The 19768-nt window shown below is 34.2% G+C and overlaps 1 pseudogene; it reads right to left on the reverse strand.

Moving 5' to 3' along the window:
• Nucleotides 1–3266: 3266 nt before the first annotated feature.
• LOC150064258 (dnaJ homolog subfamily A member 1 pseudogene) lies at nucleotides 3267–4461 on the reverse strand (annotated as a pseudogene).
• Between the last annotated feature and the right edge of the window lie 15307 nt (nucleotides 4462–19768).

Here is a 19768-nt window from a genome sequence, read left to right on the forward strand (position 1 = left end):
TTTCATCATCTTTTGTTATAATTTATGAAAGAGAAAAGTATATCAGTTTGATTTTATGTTGCTTGTTTTACTCATTACTTATTTTTGAAATGGGTGACAAAGGATGCTGCTACCTATTATATTTCATTTTTTCTCAAATTTATTTTACTAAAAATACCATAATCAGTACAGATCCCTAATACTACGTTTCTTCCACCCATTTAATAACACTCCAGATGTCAAGTTTTAATGGGATATTATATCAGTGTTTTCTGTGTTGTATTACCATCTCTACATATCATGATGCTGAAAGATAGTTGTGAGTCATTTTGCTTACAGGCACTACTTAGGACCTAGCATCTAAAGTAGTGAGAGTTCGGAACCCAAATCCATCTACTCAAGTAACTTTGATTATCTTACTGAATATCTTTTATTTCAGTTATTCATTTCCAAAGTGAAAATGGTAAAGCATAACTCAATTCTCCCTAATACATTCCATTCATTTAGATCCTATCATACACATATTTGTGTTAAAAATGCTGCCTCAATAAATGAATTATAGACTAGAAGTCAGTACATACATCATTAAAAACAACTGTATATGCAATTTTGTCGCTGTATAAACTCCATCTTGAGTATCCATTATTATTAAATATGAAAGCTTTGTATATACATCAAATGACTTTTTTATGTCACACGTACACATACACAGTAGATTATATGGTTAGTTTACTTCTATTGTTACAGTAAAATTTATCATAGCATTTATTATTTTAAATTGACATTATTATTTTATCATATAAGGCCTGGTAACTAGGCCGGGAGTTTGGCCTGGTGGTAAGAGTGCTAGCCTAGCATACATGAAGACTCGGGTTTTTTCTATGAATACATAGAAAAAAGTTGGAAGTGGTGCTGAGGCTCAAGTGGTAGAGCTCTAGCCTTGAGAAAGTCCAAGGACAGTGCTCAGGCCCTGAGCTCAAGCTCAGGACTGGCAAAAAAAGACATGGCATCTAGAAAATGTATATATACACATAACATGCATATGTATTTTTGCTGTGGAATGCTTACATGTAGCTATTGTAACTTTGCATGATTTTATTTTACAAATTTTGTGAGAATGTTTTCAAAAGTAAATTAGAGCAACATTAACTGTTACTTCATGAAGTAAGGAGGGTATAGGGAATAGTCACCTGAAGTAAAGATTCTTATGAATAAATTCATCTACCTAATCATAAATATTCATTTCTGATGAACAACTCTTCAATGAGAATGGTTACTAGCTAAGAGAATAAAAAAATAAAACAGACTAAAGCTCTGCCATCATATCTAAAGAGGCAGAGATTGAGAAAACTGGTTTAAGCTAGCCCTGAAACAAAGAGAGACCCTATCTAAAAAATAAAATCAGAAAGGGCTACAGGTATGGATCAATGATAGAATGCATGTTTCATAAAAGAGAGAGTCTAAAAGCAAACTACAGTAATATATATGTATAATGTACATAATTACACATACACAGACATATACACATACCTACATGCATACATAGGTACATACATATATACCTATATGCAAACAGAGGGTCTCAAGTCCTATTGACCACCCTAGCATCCTACTTTTAATTCTCTTTGATCATTTATATTTTCTTTCCATGTATGAAGTGACAAAATATTTACTTCCCTGCCTAACTTACTGTACCATTTTTCAATTGCAAGTGGTAAAGTTTATTTACTGTTGGTCATTGCTAAAACATTTCACTGTGCATTGACACAGATTTTGTTTTTATTAGCAGTTAATTGTACAACATAATGAGTATTGTAGTGACATTTACATATATACATACAACATATTTCAATCATATATAGTCACCATTAGCTTTGTCATTCTACTTTCATCTCCTTCATCAACAGCTTTCTTACCTGTTGTCTATATATATTGATATATTGGTGAAGTTTTAATTTATTTCATATCTCATTTTTTTGGTTGATCGTGGGACTTGAAATCTGGGCTTGGGCGTTTTCCCTGTGCTCTTCAGTTCAAGGCTACTGCTCTAACCCCTGGGACTGGGCTCTGTCCTTAATCTCCTAAGCTCAAGGTTATGGCCCTACCTCTTGAGCCACAGCGCCACTTTCGATTTTCTAGAGAATGATTGAAGATAAGAGTATTATAGACTTTAGTGCCAGGGCTGTCGTTCAACCTCATTCCTCAGATCTCAGCCTCTTGAATTGTTAGGATTACAGGCGTGAGCCAGCACACCAGGCTCATATCACATTTTTTTTTACTTTGTAATTAATATATTAAGGAGACATTCATACATTTCAATAAATGCTTAAATTCTGATATCCAGATTTAAGCTTATGAACATATGAATTTAAACATACAGTTAAAGCTATTCATTGTAATTTGCTATACTACCAACATTTAATTACAGTTACTTTGAAGCAAGTGGTTTAAAGTAAGCCTGTAACATATCAAAGGAACATCTTCCTATGTAATACATGCAACTTCTCATTGTTCAGGTCTCTTCAATCGTTTTTGCTACCCAACTGAAAAAGTCACTACTCAAGAGCTTTATCATGGTCCAAAGGGAAAAAGAACGTAACTGACTGGTCAACATTATATATAGATATATATGTATGTTTATATTAGGAACACACATATATTTAAGAAGATGGCACAGAGGGGATGCAATTCTAGAAGTGCAAGCCCTTAGAAGCAGCATTATGATAAACCTCTTCATTAGAAAGGTATTTCTGTATCACTTAACACATGCTAAATTATGTATTATGCCACTCTTCAAATATTATTTGAGGCAACAAAATTCAAAGGCATCACAAAGAGTTCACTTAATATAAATAACTAGAAAAACCAACATTTCCCTACAAATAAACTTCTCTTTTTCAGATTACTAACCAAACACCAAGTTTCAGCCCCACAGATTAGTGATAAAAAGGCCATATACCAGAGTCAACACATATACTAGCATTTCAATTTAAACTTGTCCACATACACAGCTGAATCTGTTACAAGATGTAGCTTAACAGATGCTAGAGGAGCTATTTTAAAAATAGTTTTCACAGGTATTAAAACTTCATCTTGCACACTGAAGTCATCCATACAGAGCAAAGTCAGAGCTTTTATATGGGTTTATTCTTCATTTAACTTTAAAACACTACTATAGTTGAATATTACAACAAAAACAATAGCAAGTAGTGAGCTTATGATTACAGTCCTTCACTCATTCACTACTGACTGCATTTAAAATGCAGTAGCGCTATTCACTGGCCCCTTTACCAGGTCTGACACTGAACACCACCCGTAGGGTGATGCTCATTGTCCTCATACACTTCTCCATTATAATGGCGCCATCTCTCCTGATTTGGATCAAAGTCTACCAGTTCTACCTGATCCATCTCATCATTCTCTTCCACTTCCTTCCTCTCAGGAAGGAGTTTTTCCAGCAAAGAGAGTTTATCAGGAGAGAGGAAGCCATTTTCAGGAAAGTTTACCTTAAATTCAATGATTAGGCGCCCCTTTTCATATGGTCGTCGGTAAAATGGCATGCCTTCATTTAGCACACACTTAATATCTCCATGCTTGACAATCTGACCTGGATGAGAAGTGATGACTATGGTTCTGTTGTCAAGAGTGGAGATTGGCTTTTGGAAGGCACATAATGCTTCCACCAGCTATATGTCCATACACATGAAAAGGTCTTCTCCTCTTCTTGTAAAAACAGCATGGTCCTTCTGATCTAATACAATGATGATATCTTCAGGTTCCAATCCTGGTTCTTGGTCTCCTTCACCGTGGAATGTTATCTTCTGGCCATCTTTCATGCCTTTGTCAATATGAACTTCCAGAATCTTCTTCCCTCGAATTATCTTCCTTCCATTGCAGCTTTTACATCTATCTTTAGGACTGATCCTTTCTCCATGGCCCTGGCACTCCATGCACACAAACTGAATTTGCTGAACCATTCCAGGTGTTATCGGATGAATTCGTATTTGCATCCCAGTACCTCGGCAGTTGGGACAGCATTCCACTGCTCCCTTTTTACCACCACGGCTTTCAAACATTTGTCACAAATCACATCCTTTTGCAGAGCCAGTTTTCTTGTTGCGCCATTATACAAATCTTCCAAGGTAACCGAGAGCTGATGCACAACATTTTTACCTTGCCTTTCTCTCTACATTCTTCCTCCTCCTCCAAAAAACATATCAAAGATGTCCATGGGGGAGCCAAAACTGCTACCTGCTCCACCCTCCTTAATTGCCTGTTCTCCTCCTTTGTCATATAATTCTCTTTTCTTGGCATCAGAGAGAACCTCATAAGCTTGAGAAATGTTTAAACCTTTCTCCCTCATTAGGATCAGGGTGGTACTTCAAGGCCAGTTTCCTGTAAGCCTTTTTTCAATTCTGCCTGGGTGGCATTGGGTTTGACTCCCAAAACATCATAGTAAGTGGTTTCTTTCACCATTTTGTAGCCGGTGAGGGGGCTGGGACCAGTGAGGGAGCTGGAAGGAGCTCGTAGCTATGTGCAGCTAGGGCAGCCACGGCTCCTCCAACCTCTCTCCGAGCGTTCTGGAATGTTCCGCCTCATATCTCATTTTTAATAAGAAAATTATCTGAGCATATGTTTCTTTAAAATACTATTCGTATTTCCTTTGGATATATTCCAGTTGAAGTATCTCTGGATCATATGCTAATGTTATATTCTGTTCTATTTAGAAATTTCCATAAGGATTTATAATAATTTTCTAATTGCTGCTTCTATCAGCTGAATTGCGAGGATTCTCCACTCAGTAATTCTCATTTCTTTAGTGTTTTGACAATACTTTTGTCACACAAATGAGGTAACATCGCGTTATGTTTTGGATTTGCATTTACCTGATGAGTGGTGATATTGTGTAATTTTTTCCTATATATGTTGGCTTCCTTTTTTTTGGAAAAAGGCAGATTCAAGTATTTTGTTTATTTTGTTCTGGATTTTTTTTAATTCTTTATGTTTTACATTGTCAATCCCTTGTCAAGTACACAACGTTTTCCTTCATTTTTCCTCTTCTATAGGTTCTTTTTTTAAATCTCTGATGAATGTTTTTTCTAACTGTGCTGAAACATTTTATTTTAGTAAGAACCTATTTTCTACTTTCTTGCCAATCCAAATATTTTGGGTCTAGAAATGTTTATCATGAAGCTTTCTCAAATCGGATTTGTACTTTTCCAATCACTTTAAATACAATTAATCTTTTAAAATATGGATAGGGTTTTTTTTTTTGCCATTCCTGGGCGTGGGCTCAGAGCCTGAGCACTGTCCTTGGCTTTTCTCAAGGCTAGAGCTCTACCACTTGAGCCGCAGCATCACTTCTAGCTTTTTTCTGTGTATGTGAAACGGAGGAATCGAACCTGGGTCTTCGTGCATGCTAGGCAAGCCCTCTACCAAACTCCCAGCCCTGGATAGTTTTAAGTTTAGGACTGGCTTTAATTTTATTTGTATTCTTGTACAAGTCCAATTATCCAAATGTAGTTTATTGAAGAGGTTATCCTATTTCCACTCTCTGGTCTTTACATTATTATTGCTAATGAGGTAATAGTAAATGATGAAAGTATTTTTGCTATTACGGTTTTCTTCAATTATTCTGTGGCTGGTTTTAGTGCTAGTACCCTACTAAAATACATTTCATAATGCTTTCTCCTTTGTTCTTTTTACTGAAGATCGATTAGTTTATATGGGATCTTTTGTAATTCCATGTGAATTGTTACATTAGTTTTTTATTTCTGTGAAGACTACTTTTTATTCCCAGATTCTATGGGTTGTATGAATATTTTATTTTTACATATATTTTTTATTGTAATTAATAGAAAGGTTACATGATATTAGCCAGAAGGTGCATTAATTCACATACATTGATACCCTTCCACCTGTCTTGGTCCCCATTTCCCTACCTCCACCCCCACCCCTCTGTATGAATATTTTAATAAAATAAAGTTTTGCTATCTGTGACTGTGCATATATTCCCTTTTGTAAAAAAAGAAAAATCCTCCACCCTTTAAATTGTATAGACAACTTGCTTGCAATCTAGCCAGAGCACCTTTCCTCTCCCAGGTAGTTTCATCTTTTGGTTATTTAAATACAAGTGTAAATTTTGTTCTGGAAGCTATTAGCATAATTGTATAAGGAAGAAAATATGCTCAATGGCCAAGCTGGAAGCTCCCTGAAACTCTATAACTCTGTTTAACATAAAGCATCTTCTCCTGGAGATTCCAAACCTGGAAACACTTTGTTTTGTTACCTTCATGAAAACTGAAGTATATAGACAAAATGGAATTTTCCTCATCCATTGTAAAATGATGTATATCATTTGTAAATTAATGGAAAGACCTACAAAAAAGATGTTAAGTGAAGTAAGCCAGACCCATAGAGACAAATGCTGCACGTTTTGCCTAATACATGAAAAAGCAATAACATAAACATAAGTAAATACATTGGGTGGCATGAGAATACATAATTGCATCAACTGAAAACAGGTTAGAGTCAATGGAGCATACAAAACATGTATTTCCTTAGAAAGGCAAAGCAGATCTTTAACAAAATAAACACCAGAAATCCTTGAAACTTGAAAGTGATACATGGGGTAGGGCCAAGGGGATTGGGGTAGACAATGAAGAACCTATGGAAAAAAGCAGTCAAGAATTCAATGTATATACCACAAATATAGAAAAGCGAGGGAAGGGGTGGGTTGTGGTGGATGGGAGAGAATATTGAACAGGCTGACATTGATTCAGACTCATTGAATTCATAAAGTGCTTTGTTGTATGTCATATTTTTATATAGTTACTTAAAGGTAATAGAATATAATAAAGTGCCCAAAGGATAATTCCATGAGTAATATGATAGAAAACTAGAAAACAATTTGAAACAAGTTATCAAACTGGAAGTAATGTTTAATTCTAACAGTGATAGCTAAATTAACTTAGCTTCTGGCAATATCAAAATAAAGACCAAATAAAATATCTGTGCCACATGATGTCCAAGGCAGAGACAAAGCATCTGGATAAAGGATGACTTGAAGAATAAATACAGTCAAATGTCTTTAAACAAATAGAAATCAATTACTGGGCCAAAATAATCTGATTAATTAATTGGGGCTGTAACCTTGATAATGATTAAAACCTGATTGTCATAATTAAAATCTCTATTTCGGAAGCCTTGATCCATTATAAAAAGCTGATAGCTAGGCTTTTATCTTTAAATTTACCAAAGTAAGGTTTTTGTAATGTTACACTGTTCATTTAGTGTTGTACACTTACCAAAAAACAAAACTTAGTTTTTAGATAAAACATCTCTTACTTGCATTATCTTATTTTTGAGAAAATATTAAATATTTTAGTTAAATGAGTGTTTATATTATGTCTCACCAGGTTCCACATTCAATAATTATGACACTCAATATCTACAGTGTACTTGTCTCTGGTTTTTCTTTGGCAAGTTTCCCTGTTTACATCTGATCTCTGTCTAGATTTTTGCCACAAATATACTTATTTCACAAAATCATTGTGTTGATCCTGATACTCTGAGATTTCTAGAAAATATATAAATGTGTCATATTATTTTGCATTCTCCATTTAAATGTTTTGATATTTTAGTTTTCTTTCATTTCCAATAAATAGATAAATTTCTATAGTTTATAGTTCTTTATTTATACTTTGTTTTACCTATATATTCCCTAGTATGAAAAATGAATCAGTAACACTAGTTTATAACTTTTTTGTGCACAATTAATTCCATAATGTCAAAGTCAATATACTTGAACAGTATGACAAGCCAACTTATACTTCCTTATGGTTGAAGACTCTAGGCCAGCATGTTGCAATCTGACTTAGTGATTTTGCACAATTCAAAGTTTTGGACAGTTATTTGTTGAATCATGAAAGAAATAAATTTTGTTTTGTTTAGTTCTTGAAGTGTTTTGGGATTTTCATTTAATACGTTTGAAGTGAGCAGAAGATAACCAACCCTTCTTTAGTTATCATCAACCCTCTTTGAATTTCATGAATTAGTTTGTCATATTCTTACCTGTACATATTTGTCATACATGCTGTTTCTCTCACACTCATATTATTATAAAAGACATCCTCATGATAAAACTTAGAAGTTTCTTCCCTCTCTTTGTACATACTTCTCTATAAAAATAGAGAAATAGATAATAAGTAGATAAAAATACACACAAGTCAAAATTACACAAAAAGCTCAATCACACCAGCAAGAGTATAGTATTTAAGATCATCATTTTAAATAGAACCATACTTGCAGGAAATACACAATTGAAAGTATTCAACAGAAGAATGTGTGGATATGTTCTCATGTATTGCCTTTCATAATTTATTTTGAATCCTGAACTGCTAATGACTTTTTCTTTTTTAAATTTAAATGTCCTAATTAAGAATTTATAAATAAATCTAAGTATTCTTTTTATGTATGCTGTTAAAAAGTTGTCTAAAATATAAAATAAACTTATTTTTTGATCCCTGCACAACTGCATCACTACATACAGACATCCAACTACTTTTATAATTTTTCTTAATTTCATTTAATTGTTATATGAACAAACTGTAATTAATTTGGTTAAAAACAATGTGTCTAGGAGAATTTTTTTGCCATATTTCTAAAGAACTATAAATTTTTTGCCAATTTTTCCATTCCAACAATTCTGCATTTTAATATATGAGATGTAGGCCAGGCACCAGAGCCACACATTTATGTTATAATCATTAAGCAGACTGAGATATGAGGATCAGGGTTCAAAGCCAGCTCCTGCAGGAAAGTTCCTCATATTCAATTATCAACCCAAAAGCTGGAAATAGAGCTATGGTGCAAGTGTCATAGCATCAGCCTAGAAGGAAAAGGTAAAGGAGAGCCCTAGGCCCCGAGTGCAAGAGCCTGTACTTCCACAAAAACAAAATCAGAAAGAAAGAAATGTAAATGTAACTTATATTTTCCAGTTGGATTGTTCAATTGATTGTGTTGGTGTGAAGATTCTCCTTTCACTCTTTTCTCAGATTATGTGATGTTGGAGATAAACCCAGATCTTTTCATATGCAAGAAATTGCTCTAGTTCATAGTACATCTATTCCTGTGTTCTCTACTATATAATATATAACACTTTGATAATGATATTCAGATCTTAATTATTACATGTGTACCTATACACAAAATGTAATGGTATGGATCACAACCAAGAATTCACTACATTCAATAAAATATATGATCAAATTCAGGAAGAGTATTAATAATTTAATGTACAGGATTAACTTAATTTTTTTGAAATAATACCATGCTTTTGTAAAAGAGGAAAGAGGATTTATTTTAAGTGGTAATAGCTTGGGAGTGCTTATGATATCTGGTGTTGAAAATAACAACCAAGAATAGTAAAATAAAGTGATTCCCCTAAACATCAGTAAATCAAGAAAATAGGGTGTAATGCAGTCCATAAAGAGCTCAGGGGTACTTATACATAAGAAGCATTATCTCAAGTGATGGAAACCATTACCTTCACTGCCTTGAATATGAATATACAGAGGCTATGATCTTTTACAATCATTAATCTATCACCTTTAATGGGCATTAAATTCTACTTTGGCTAACACACACCTATTTTATAAGCATCAAAAATTAATATATCACAGACTGTTTATCCTCTGAATGACATGCCATCAGCAGCAAAAGCTTTTGACATATTTCTCATTTTCAGAGACTGTTCTCTTGAAATTTCTCCCATGAATCAGGATTGTAGCCCATTTAACTCAGCAGCTTCAAGTAAGTGCAATGCATGCTATTTGTCTTTGCCATTCTTATAGCTATAACTTCCACCCATGTGTGTTCATAATATACGATGCGTACTTGTAAGTAGATGGGTGATCATATTGGGAATTTGCATTTCTTAGCGCTTTGTGCCATTCTATTTCACATAAAAACTTCCTCTGAAATTTGCTGAAGTGAAAAACCCATCCATACATTTGTGTTTGTGAACAAGCTTGTGAGGATGTGGTAAAAAAAAAAAAGTGAGAGATTTTGTGTTGTCAAGTAATAACAATGAAATACTGAAAAGATTTCACTGTTTGGGAATGCCACAGACAAACTCCTCATTTTTAAATTCCTCCTCACTGTTATATATCATTGAAAAGAAACAAGGGCATACTAAATCCACTAGCACAATTATGTTCATTGCAGCACGATTTACCATAACAAAGATGTGGAACCAACCCAGGTTCCCCTCCATTGATGATTGGATCAACAAGATGTGGTATTTATACACAATAGAATTCTATGCTGCTGTCAGAAAGAATGACATTGCCCCATTTGTAAGGAAATGGAAAGACGTAGAAAAAATCATATTAAGTGAAGTAAGCCAGACTCAAAGGAACATAGGCTAAATGGTTTCCCTCTTTTGTTATATGAATTACACATCTAGGACTCTGGAAAGAGAGGATTACAATATCTAAAAACCTAGGTACATAGGTCATATAGGATGAGATTAAATGAAAGAATCGTTAGGATATGGAAACAAGAGCTTTATCTTCTGTGATTGTTGTCCTTAATGTACTATGTTATTTCTCTTCTCTTTTGTTGCCCTTTGATTAATCGCATATTTTTACTGTATCTGACTTTGTTTCCTTGTATATTATATATACATTTATTTGTTAATTTGTAATAGGAAAGGGAAGGGGAAAAACAAGATGATTGGAAGGGGATTGGGAGAGGGAATTGGGAACAAAAACATGAGAAGGAGTATCGATGTGTGAGAACTAATGTACCTATTACCTGGTGAATGTAACTCTAACCCCTCTATACATTACCCCAACAATAAAAACAATTTAAAAATTCAGAAAACAAACTGAGGAAATTTCATGTTATATATAAAAAATAACATAGCAGAGGGGCACAATAGCTCAGAAGCCATGTGCATATGGCCATAGAAAATGAAGCTAAGCTAAATGAACTCCAGGATAGGGAAACGAGATTTATCATTGTGGTACTTGTTTTTAATGTACTCTGTGAAGTTATTTCTTTATTCTTTTTTCTGTTTTTGTTTTTTTTATCCTTATAGTTTATCCTCTATTGTTCCCATATCTGACTTTAGTACCTGGTGTATTACATATACATTTATTAGTGTATTTAAATCAAGGAAGGGAAGGTGTAAAACAAGATGTTGTGACAAAGGATGAACCAATATGACAGCAATATTCACAAAACAATATGTTGGAAATGGAATTTACAATTTAAGAAGGGGTGGAAGAAGTTAAAGTGGGAGAAAAACATGCAAGTGTTAACAATTCAAGAAATAACGAATTCATGCCTAAGGCAATGGCTCACACCTGTAATCCTAGCTACTCAGGAGGCTGACATCTGAGGATCATGGTTCAAAGCCATCCGGGGCACTAAAGACTGTGTCTTGAGATAGGCACAGCATGGTGGTTCACCCATGTCACCCTAGCTACTCAGGAGACAGAGATCTGAGGATCAAGGTTCAAAGCCAGCCCGGGCACAAAAGAGCCTGAGACACTTATCTCCAATTAACTTGTAGAAAACGTGTAGTGGGGTTTGGCTCAAGGGAAGGTAGGTAGCCTTGAGTTGAAGAACTCAGGGACAGTGCCCAGACAGAGTTCAATCCCCATGACCCACAAAAAAAAAGAAGTAAGTACTCATTAACTTATGAATATAACTATAACCCCACTATACTTCACCCTGATAATAAAATTAAAAATATAAAAAGCAAAAAGAGTTTAGTAAGTTCTATGAGTTTCCAAAACTTGCTTTAAAAAAGTTTTCCTCATCAGTTTTTTGCTTGTATATGATTTATAATTTATTACAATGTGACTAATTCTCAAAACACTTGCAACTTTACTAAATGCCATTGGAAACACATAATTCTCCTATTACAAATGATGGACCTGCTTTACAAGAGTAATGTGTTGCCATATTCCAGGCAGGCAGATTGATGTTTGATGTCTGACTGTTTTTCTGCCATTCTCTAACCATTATCTGATATTGTACAATGTGCTGGAAAACATGCTTTTAAGAAGCTAAGAGAAAATGACACATTCTTAAATGATAACATGGCTCATCACTTACCACTCTATGTGAAAATGAAGACATATTTCTCTCAAGTCACTGCAGAATATTATTCTGAAATTACCTTGAGAGAAATCCACAAAGTTCAAATATGACTGATACATTCATTTTTATGTGTATTAGTCCATGCTATATTTCCAAATAAAATGCAAGATATTGCCTAGAATTATAAGTTCTTTTAAAGAATCACCTCAAGTTAAATAAAGTACTTGCCATTTCTATGGTTAATTGCATGTACAATATGATTGAGTAGGTTTGTATCATATGCTACTGTCATTTTTGTGTATGACAAAAGTATCCTTGTATACATGAAGCAATTATATGTTTTGATGTCATCATTGTAAATACACACAAAATTATGAGCACTTTTAGCTTTTTTCTTTTTTTTTTTTTTTGCCAGTCCTGGGCTTTGGCTCAGGGCCTGAGCACTGTCCTTGGACTTTCTCAAGGCTAGAGCTCTACCACTTGAGCCTCAGCACCACTTCCGGCTTTTTTCTATGTATGTGGTACCATGGAATCGAACCCGGGTCTTTGTGCATGCTAGGCAAGCACTTTAACCACTAGGCCAAACTCCCAGCCCACTTTTAGCTTTTTTTATAGTTGTTTTAGCTGTTAAAATACTCTACAATACAGATTGGAATAAAAATCTAAGCAACAAACTATATTAATTTTATTTTAGTGTTTTATAAATAATTATTAACTTAGAAACATAAACATAAATATTAGAAAAGCTGGTAGAAATATACTTAATATTTGTTGATAGCATAAACAAGAAAATAGTGAGTATATTAGCGATCAGATTAAGTTCACATATTTGTTCAAGGGTGTAAATATACAAGGAATATATTGAATATATTACATAAGAAAAAGAATGACACAAAAGAGTAGGACAGGGCTGGGAGTTTGGCCTAGTGGTTAAAAGTGCTTGCCTAGCATGTATGAAGATCCGGGTTCGATTCCTTGGTACCACATACATAGAAAAAAGCCGGAAGTGGTGCTGAGGCTCAAGTGGTAGAGCTCTAGCCTTGAGAAAGTCCAAAGACATAGCTCAGGCCCTGAGCTCAAACCCAGGACTGGCAAAAAAAAAAAAAAAGAGTAGGACATCATCTGTAGGAATTGTTACTTTATTTAGAGACAGTGAGTGTTGTTTTAATACTGAAAAACATGTAACAGGAGATGTCTGGGTTATACTTTCCATATCTATAACTCCAATATGTTTTATTTCTATCCCTCTCCCTGGATGTTTTTATTCTTTTTCTTTCTGTTTTCCATGATTTTTTTACTTTTATAAAGTTGCTTACAGAAGTACTTCTTTTATATAAGTTAAATAAAATAGCATTGTTCAAAATGAAATGTACTCTATTTCTATTTTTGTAACATGTATTATAGTAAAATAAAGTGCTTACATTATTTTAAATTTCAATGATAAATATTTGTGTCCAAATCAATTGTTTTCTATAGATTTTAAATTTAAAACAAATATTGATAGTGGCTTTTATGCCAATTACTGTGAAGTAAATTTAAAGAAATTAAAACAGGGCAATGCATTCAAAAGTAACCTTCACCTTCAACCGAAGTAGTTCTTGATCATGAAAAAGTACCTGAGCAAAACTCCCTACCAACTGCTAGCTTGAGAAGACTGCCAAACCTTTATAGATAGATGGATTTTAAACACACATTTTTCCCAACTAGAGGTAAAGAAATCCTACCTAAGAATAAAGAAGTTTGAACTTTGAAAACCAGCTCTCAGAAGACTAATGACTATCAGGAAGAACCATAAACCTGTATCACTGAGAAACTTTAGTAGTATAATTTCTGGACTAACAGAACAAAGGAAAATAGAAAAAGCCATAGGGTTGACTTCAAGGCCTATAAACTGTTGCAAAAAAATTTTTGAGAGTACTGAAAATGGGGAAATGGTGATATATGGACTCAACCAGAATAGAGAGATCTTTGTGAACACACTGGGTATTTAGTTGATCACGAATGGACAATGTAGAAAGTACTGGAAATAATGATTCCCTTGAGGGTACAGAAAATATTCATGGAAGCAATGTGGCTTGTCAGTAATTTCAATACATATGTGAAAAAAAGACAAGAGTTTTTACAGGAAAATCAAATAACCCAACATTTATTGATCAACTTGAAAATAAATACATATTTGTAGTATGAATTATAACAAATGTCAGCATAAAATATATAATATAAAGCAGAGATACAGATTTAAATGAAAAGTTTTAGTATATTTAGTTTATATTCCAGGAAGATAGTACTACTGTTAAGGCTAAGAAATAATCTGTTAGATGTGTGAGTTTAAATAAGGATTAATGCATGAAGTTTTGATGATGTGGTTGATCATGTAAACTATATGGAAAAATAGTCAAACATAAATTTCTTTAAAAAAAAAACAGGCTGGGAGTTTGGCCTAGTGGTAGAGTGCTTTCCTAGCATGCATGAAGACCCAGGTTCAATTCCTTGGTACCACATACATAGAAAAATGGTGCTAAGGTTCAAGTAGTAGAGCTCTAGCTTTGAGAAAGTCCAAGGGCAGTGCTCAGGCTCTGAGCTCAAGCCCAGGATGGACAAAAACACCAAGATAAAAGCCGGAACCAGTGGCTCCCATCTGTAATCCTACCTATTCAGTAGGCTGAGCTCTGAGGATGATGGTTCAAAGCCAGCCTGGACATGAAAGTCCATGAGACTCTAATCTCCAATTAGCCACAAGAAAACAGGAAGTGGCACTGTATCTCAAGTGATAAAGCACTAGCCTTTAGATAAAGAACTCATGGACAGTGCCCAGGCCAAGAGTTCAAGCCCTAGGATTGCCAAAAAAAAAATCAAGACAATCTGATAGTTATCAATAAGTCTATCACACTCAAATAGTGAGTCAATCTTATTTTATTTTTAATGAATTGACAAGAATATATTCTTCTCTCTCATTGCTAATATATACTTGAAATCTCTTGGAGTCATGGTTATATCAAAATTATTCTTAAATTTGACTTTAAACTGCCATCAGATGGATCATTAACTCAGATAATGGTTGCATATAGCTATATAATTTTCTTAAGGAACGCATGTTTTGAGGAAACATAGTGAAACAATTTATTTCTCCAGTATACTTCTGTATTTATAAATACAAAAGGTTAAATACTGTATATGTGTCTATGTGTGTGCATGAATGGGAATTAGAACTCGGTTCCTGGAAGCTGTCCTTAGCATTTTTGCACACTCTACCACATGAGCTATAGCTCCATTTCCAGCTCTGTTTTTTTTTTTTGGTGCTTATTAGAAATAAAAGTCTTCTCTGGTTCCTGCTGAGCTGCAATTCTCAGATCTTATCCTCCTGAGTAGCTAGGATTACAGAAATCACCAGCAATGCATTGACAGATTAAATGACTTTAAAATTAATTGTTTAAAGTGTTGAAACCTTAGTGAAAATTAACATATATCTATAAACAGAAAGAAATTCTTCTTAGGAGAAACTGTTGTCAACTAATTGGATACCCTTTAACACATATTTGGAATCCCAGCTCCAGCTACTGGTGATAGGGAGGATGTGGTCGAGATTAGGGAAATGGAAGATCCCTATTTGGGTCATAGCTCAGGTGGTTGAGTGTCTCATTGCCCACAAAGTATGAGACCCTAAATTCCAACTCTAAGACTGCTGAAATAGAGTTGTCTTTGCCCTGTGTTTTACATTTAAATATTAAAATAACTTCTACATGTTAGGTTCAAGCTGTTTAAAATATGTTTACAATAAAATATTTGCAAAATATGTGATTAAACATGGCACAATGAATTCAGGTACTGGCACAAGGAATGCTGATAAAGTATTTGAGTTACACTCTACCTACACATCAACATAGGATTGAAAGTTTCTGGGTTATAGAAGCAGCCTACCTAAGAGTCCTTCATGTCTCTGGTTTCTGGAAAGCTACTGGTGAGGTAAAGGCAGCTAAAACATAATATTGAAGAAAATAACTAGAGAAAAGGGAGTGGCAAAGAGAGAGAAAGAGAAGGATAGACAGAGACAGAGACAGGAAGAAGAAAGGAAGAACACACCCAGGGTAGGCATCATTAGGCTCAACAGTCTAGGAAAACTGCAGAGTTCAGAGGATACTGGAACAGAAATTCAAGTGAGCATTGTCTCACCGTGAAAAAAGTAAAAGCTGGGTGCCAAGGGCTCACACCAGTAATTCTATCTACTCAGTTGGCTGAGACCTGAGGTTCCTTGTTCAAAGTTAATCTGGAACAGAAAAGTTCCCATGAGACGTTTATCTCCAATAAGCCACTCAAAGAGCCAGAAGAGTCTCTGTGGTTCAGTTGGTAGGGTACTAAACTTGAGTACAATGAGGCTCAGTGACAGCCAGCACCCAGGACCTAAGTTCAAAGGCCTGGACAGGCCAAAAACAAAAAAAATGTACTGAGTTCAACTCCTTATCAAGTATGTACAGTTGTATGTTTAGATCAATCACTTAAACATTATTTAATTCTCTAAAAATATTTTCCCCTAGTATGGTTACAAGAGATACAGATAAATCATGAACATCTATTGTACTGTAGGTGACAGTTAACTAAATAAGCAAGATCATATTATTATGAGTTAAACAGATTAATTTATATAGAGCCGAAACTTTAATTACTTGGAGATATTAAAATTATGTGCAAAGAAAGTAAATTCCAAAATGGGATAAACAATGTTAGATTTAGCACATAACTATAAAATTACTGGGTATAAAAATAAATCGCCCTGTTTAAGGTAACAAGGAAACAGTCTTTCAAAAGGCAGATACATTACCAACACAGAAGAATTTCTCTTGATTAAGAAAGAGAAATTTAAAAAGGGTCCAATGAAGAAAAAGAATGACAACTCTGAAATCTTGAAAATTACTGTGTTATAATTCTAATTTTAGCTTGAAATAAATATAAGACTACATAATTTTGATCAAATAATTTTATTACAAAAAAGAATAGTCTAGAACTAAACTTTTATACAAATATGTTATGACAGAAATGTCATTGTGTATAACTATAGAAAGAAAAGTTTTCCTTTTTGAATAGCAGGTGCTGTGACAATTTTCCACTCAAATTTGAACAGACTTGAGACTTCTTCCTCTCTTCATGCTTAGTGGTAGAGCAATCAGGGCTAAAGCGAAGTACATATGCATGTGAAAAAGAATACCCTACAATTGGAAAAGATAGGTACTAAATTAAAAAAAAAAGTCAGAGGCCAGGTGAAGATGGCTCATGCCGTAATGCTGACAACGTGAGAGGCTTAAATCTGAAGATTGTGCTTCAAAAGTAGCTAGGTCAGGAAACACTGTAAGAGTTTTATTTCCACTTAAGCAACAAAAAGCACAAAGTGAAGCTGTGGCTCAATTGGTTGGATGCTAACTTTGAGCAAAGTACCTAAGAGACAGTGTCAGCCCTGAGTTCTACCCCCAGAAAAATTATAAACACACACACACACACACACACACACACACACACATGCATTCACAAATCTAATAAGACTTGAAAAAATGTATATCCATAGAATAGTTTACCTGCTGTTGTGAAGAGCTACAGTACAAAGTGATAAAAAGTTAAGTGACATTCTGTCATTTTTGTATCATTTTTATTTTTCTTGCAGATGGTTTTCTCATCTCTAATCAACATTAGTTACTGGCAAGTATATGAACATTGCACATGTGTGTTGGCATTTATTAACAGGTTTGGCTCTTAAGAACTTCCCATAATATTTACAAACAAGGAATCAAACTAATGAGAACAAATATAACCATGATTTGAACATGAGCCATTTGGTTTCCAAGGAACATTTCTTGTTCTACCTTTCTATTATTTAAGATATTTATGTAATGTGAGTCTTTATATTCATAATTTGAAAGACACTTTCTTATCCTCCTTTTGTCATTTTACAAAATTCAACATTCATTTATTGTTTACTAGATTTTCTCTCATTATTGGAAATAGAAATATAAAAGGATTATTCTTTTGAAACAAATTTATAGTCCAATAACAGTGGAATTGTGATAAGGACAGAAGCAACAATCGGCCAGTCAGGTTTGCTATGTAGATGGTAGTTTATATAGTCAGTTGAATATCCTTCCTTAATAGATTCATCATTCTCACATTCTATTTTCTATTTCTTCTCCCTCCACATTTCTGAAAGCACTAGATTTCATTTAAGTTTAAATTACACACCATAAAGTAGAGTAGTATTTTCCCATTGGACATCAGGTTACCTGATCTTTCACAAAGTAAAAGATAAACACCTTTTGTGGTATGAAAGTCCTTGAGAATATTTCTAGCAAGATTCCCCAGCATTTAGATTTTCTTTTAAAATCCTTAGAATCTAAGAACTAATTCATCATCATTAATTGTTTCTGATTTCAAATATGTTTAATGTAGCCAATAGGAAAAAAATTTTGTCAACAATATTGAAATTTTCTGCAGGGGATTTTTAGGAGACTTAGGACAAAGTTATAAAAATAAGAATATAAACAGCTCAAAAAATTGATGCAGATGAAGAATTTCTCAACATCTCTGGCCATAAAAGAAATGTAGAAACCTTAGGCTCTCCTAGCAGAGATTTAAAATAGAGCAAAACCTAGATACATAAGGCCATACAGTGTGACACTAAATGAAAGGACCTCTAGGATATAAAAACAAAAGCCATATAATGAGTGATTTTTGTCCTTAATATATTATGTTATCTCTCATCTCTTTTGCTGTCCCTTAGTTATCTCATATTGTTACAGTATTTCACTTTGTTATCTGATATATTGGATAAATGCATATTTGGTTATTTGAAATTGGATAGGGAAGGGGGGAAAACAAGATGAGGGGTGGGGGTAGGGGGGAGGGAAATGGGGACCAAGACATGAGAAAGGGTATCAATGTATGTGAAGTAATGCACGTCTAACTGATGAATATAATGTAACCCTTCTATTAATTACAATAAAAATATATGAGAGAAAAAAAGCAATGCAAATCCAAAGAACTCTGACATTCCTGCTCACTCCAGTTAGAATGGCCATGAACAAGAAATCTAATAACAACAGATGCTGACAGGGAAGTGGCCAGCAGGGATCACTACTACACCGATGGTGAGAGTGTACACACATTCAACCATTATGGAAAGCAGTATGGCAGTTCCTCAAAAGACTAAACATAGAGCTCCCCTATGACCCAGCAATTCCACTACTAGGCATTTACCCAATCATCCAGAAACAAGGACATACTAAATCCACTACCACATCGATGTTCATTGCAGCACTATTTACCACAGCAAAGATATGGAACCAACCCAAATGTCCCTCAATTGATGAGTGGAACAACAAGATATGGTATTTATACAGAATGGAATTTTATGCTGCCATCAGAAAGAACAACATGGCCCCATTTGTAAGGAAGCGGAAAGACTTAGAAAAGATCATATTAAGTGAAGTAAGCCAGACTCAAAGGAACATAGGCTCAATGGTTTCCCTCATTGGTCATAATTAGTATAAGCCTTGGACTTTCCTGGCAGAAATCTACTATAGGGAAAAACCTAGATACATAAGGCCATATAGGATGAGGCTAAATGAAAGGACCTCCAGGATATGGAAAGAAGAGCTATATAATGTGTGATTGTTGTTCTTAATGCACTATGTTA

This window comes from Megascapheus bottae, chromosome 4, assembly GCF_031878675.1.
Source record: "Megascapheus bottae isolate mThoBot1 chromosome 4, mThoBot2.hap1, whole genome shotgun sequence".
Taxonomy (NCBI): Eukaryota; Metazoa; Chordata; class Mammalia; order Rodentia; family Geomyidae; genus Megascapheus; species Megascapheus bottae.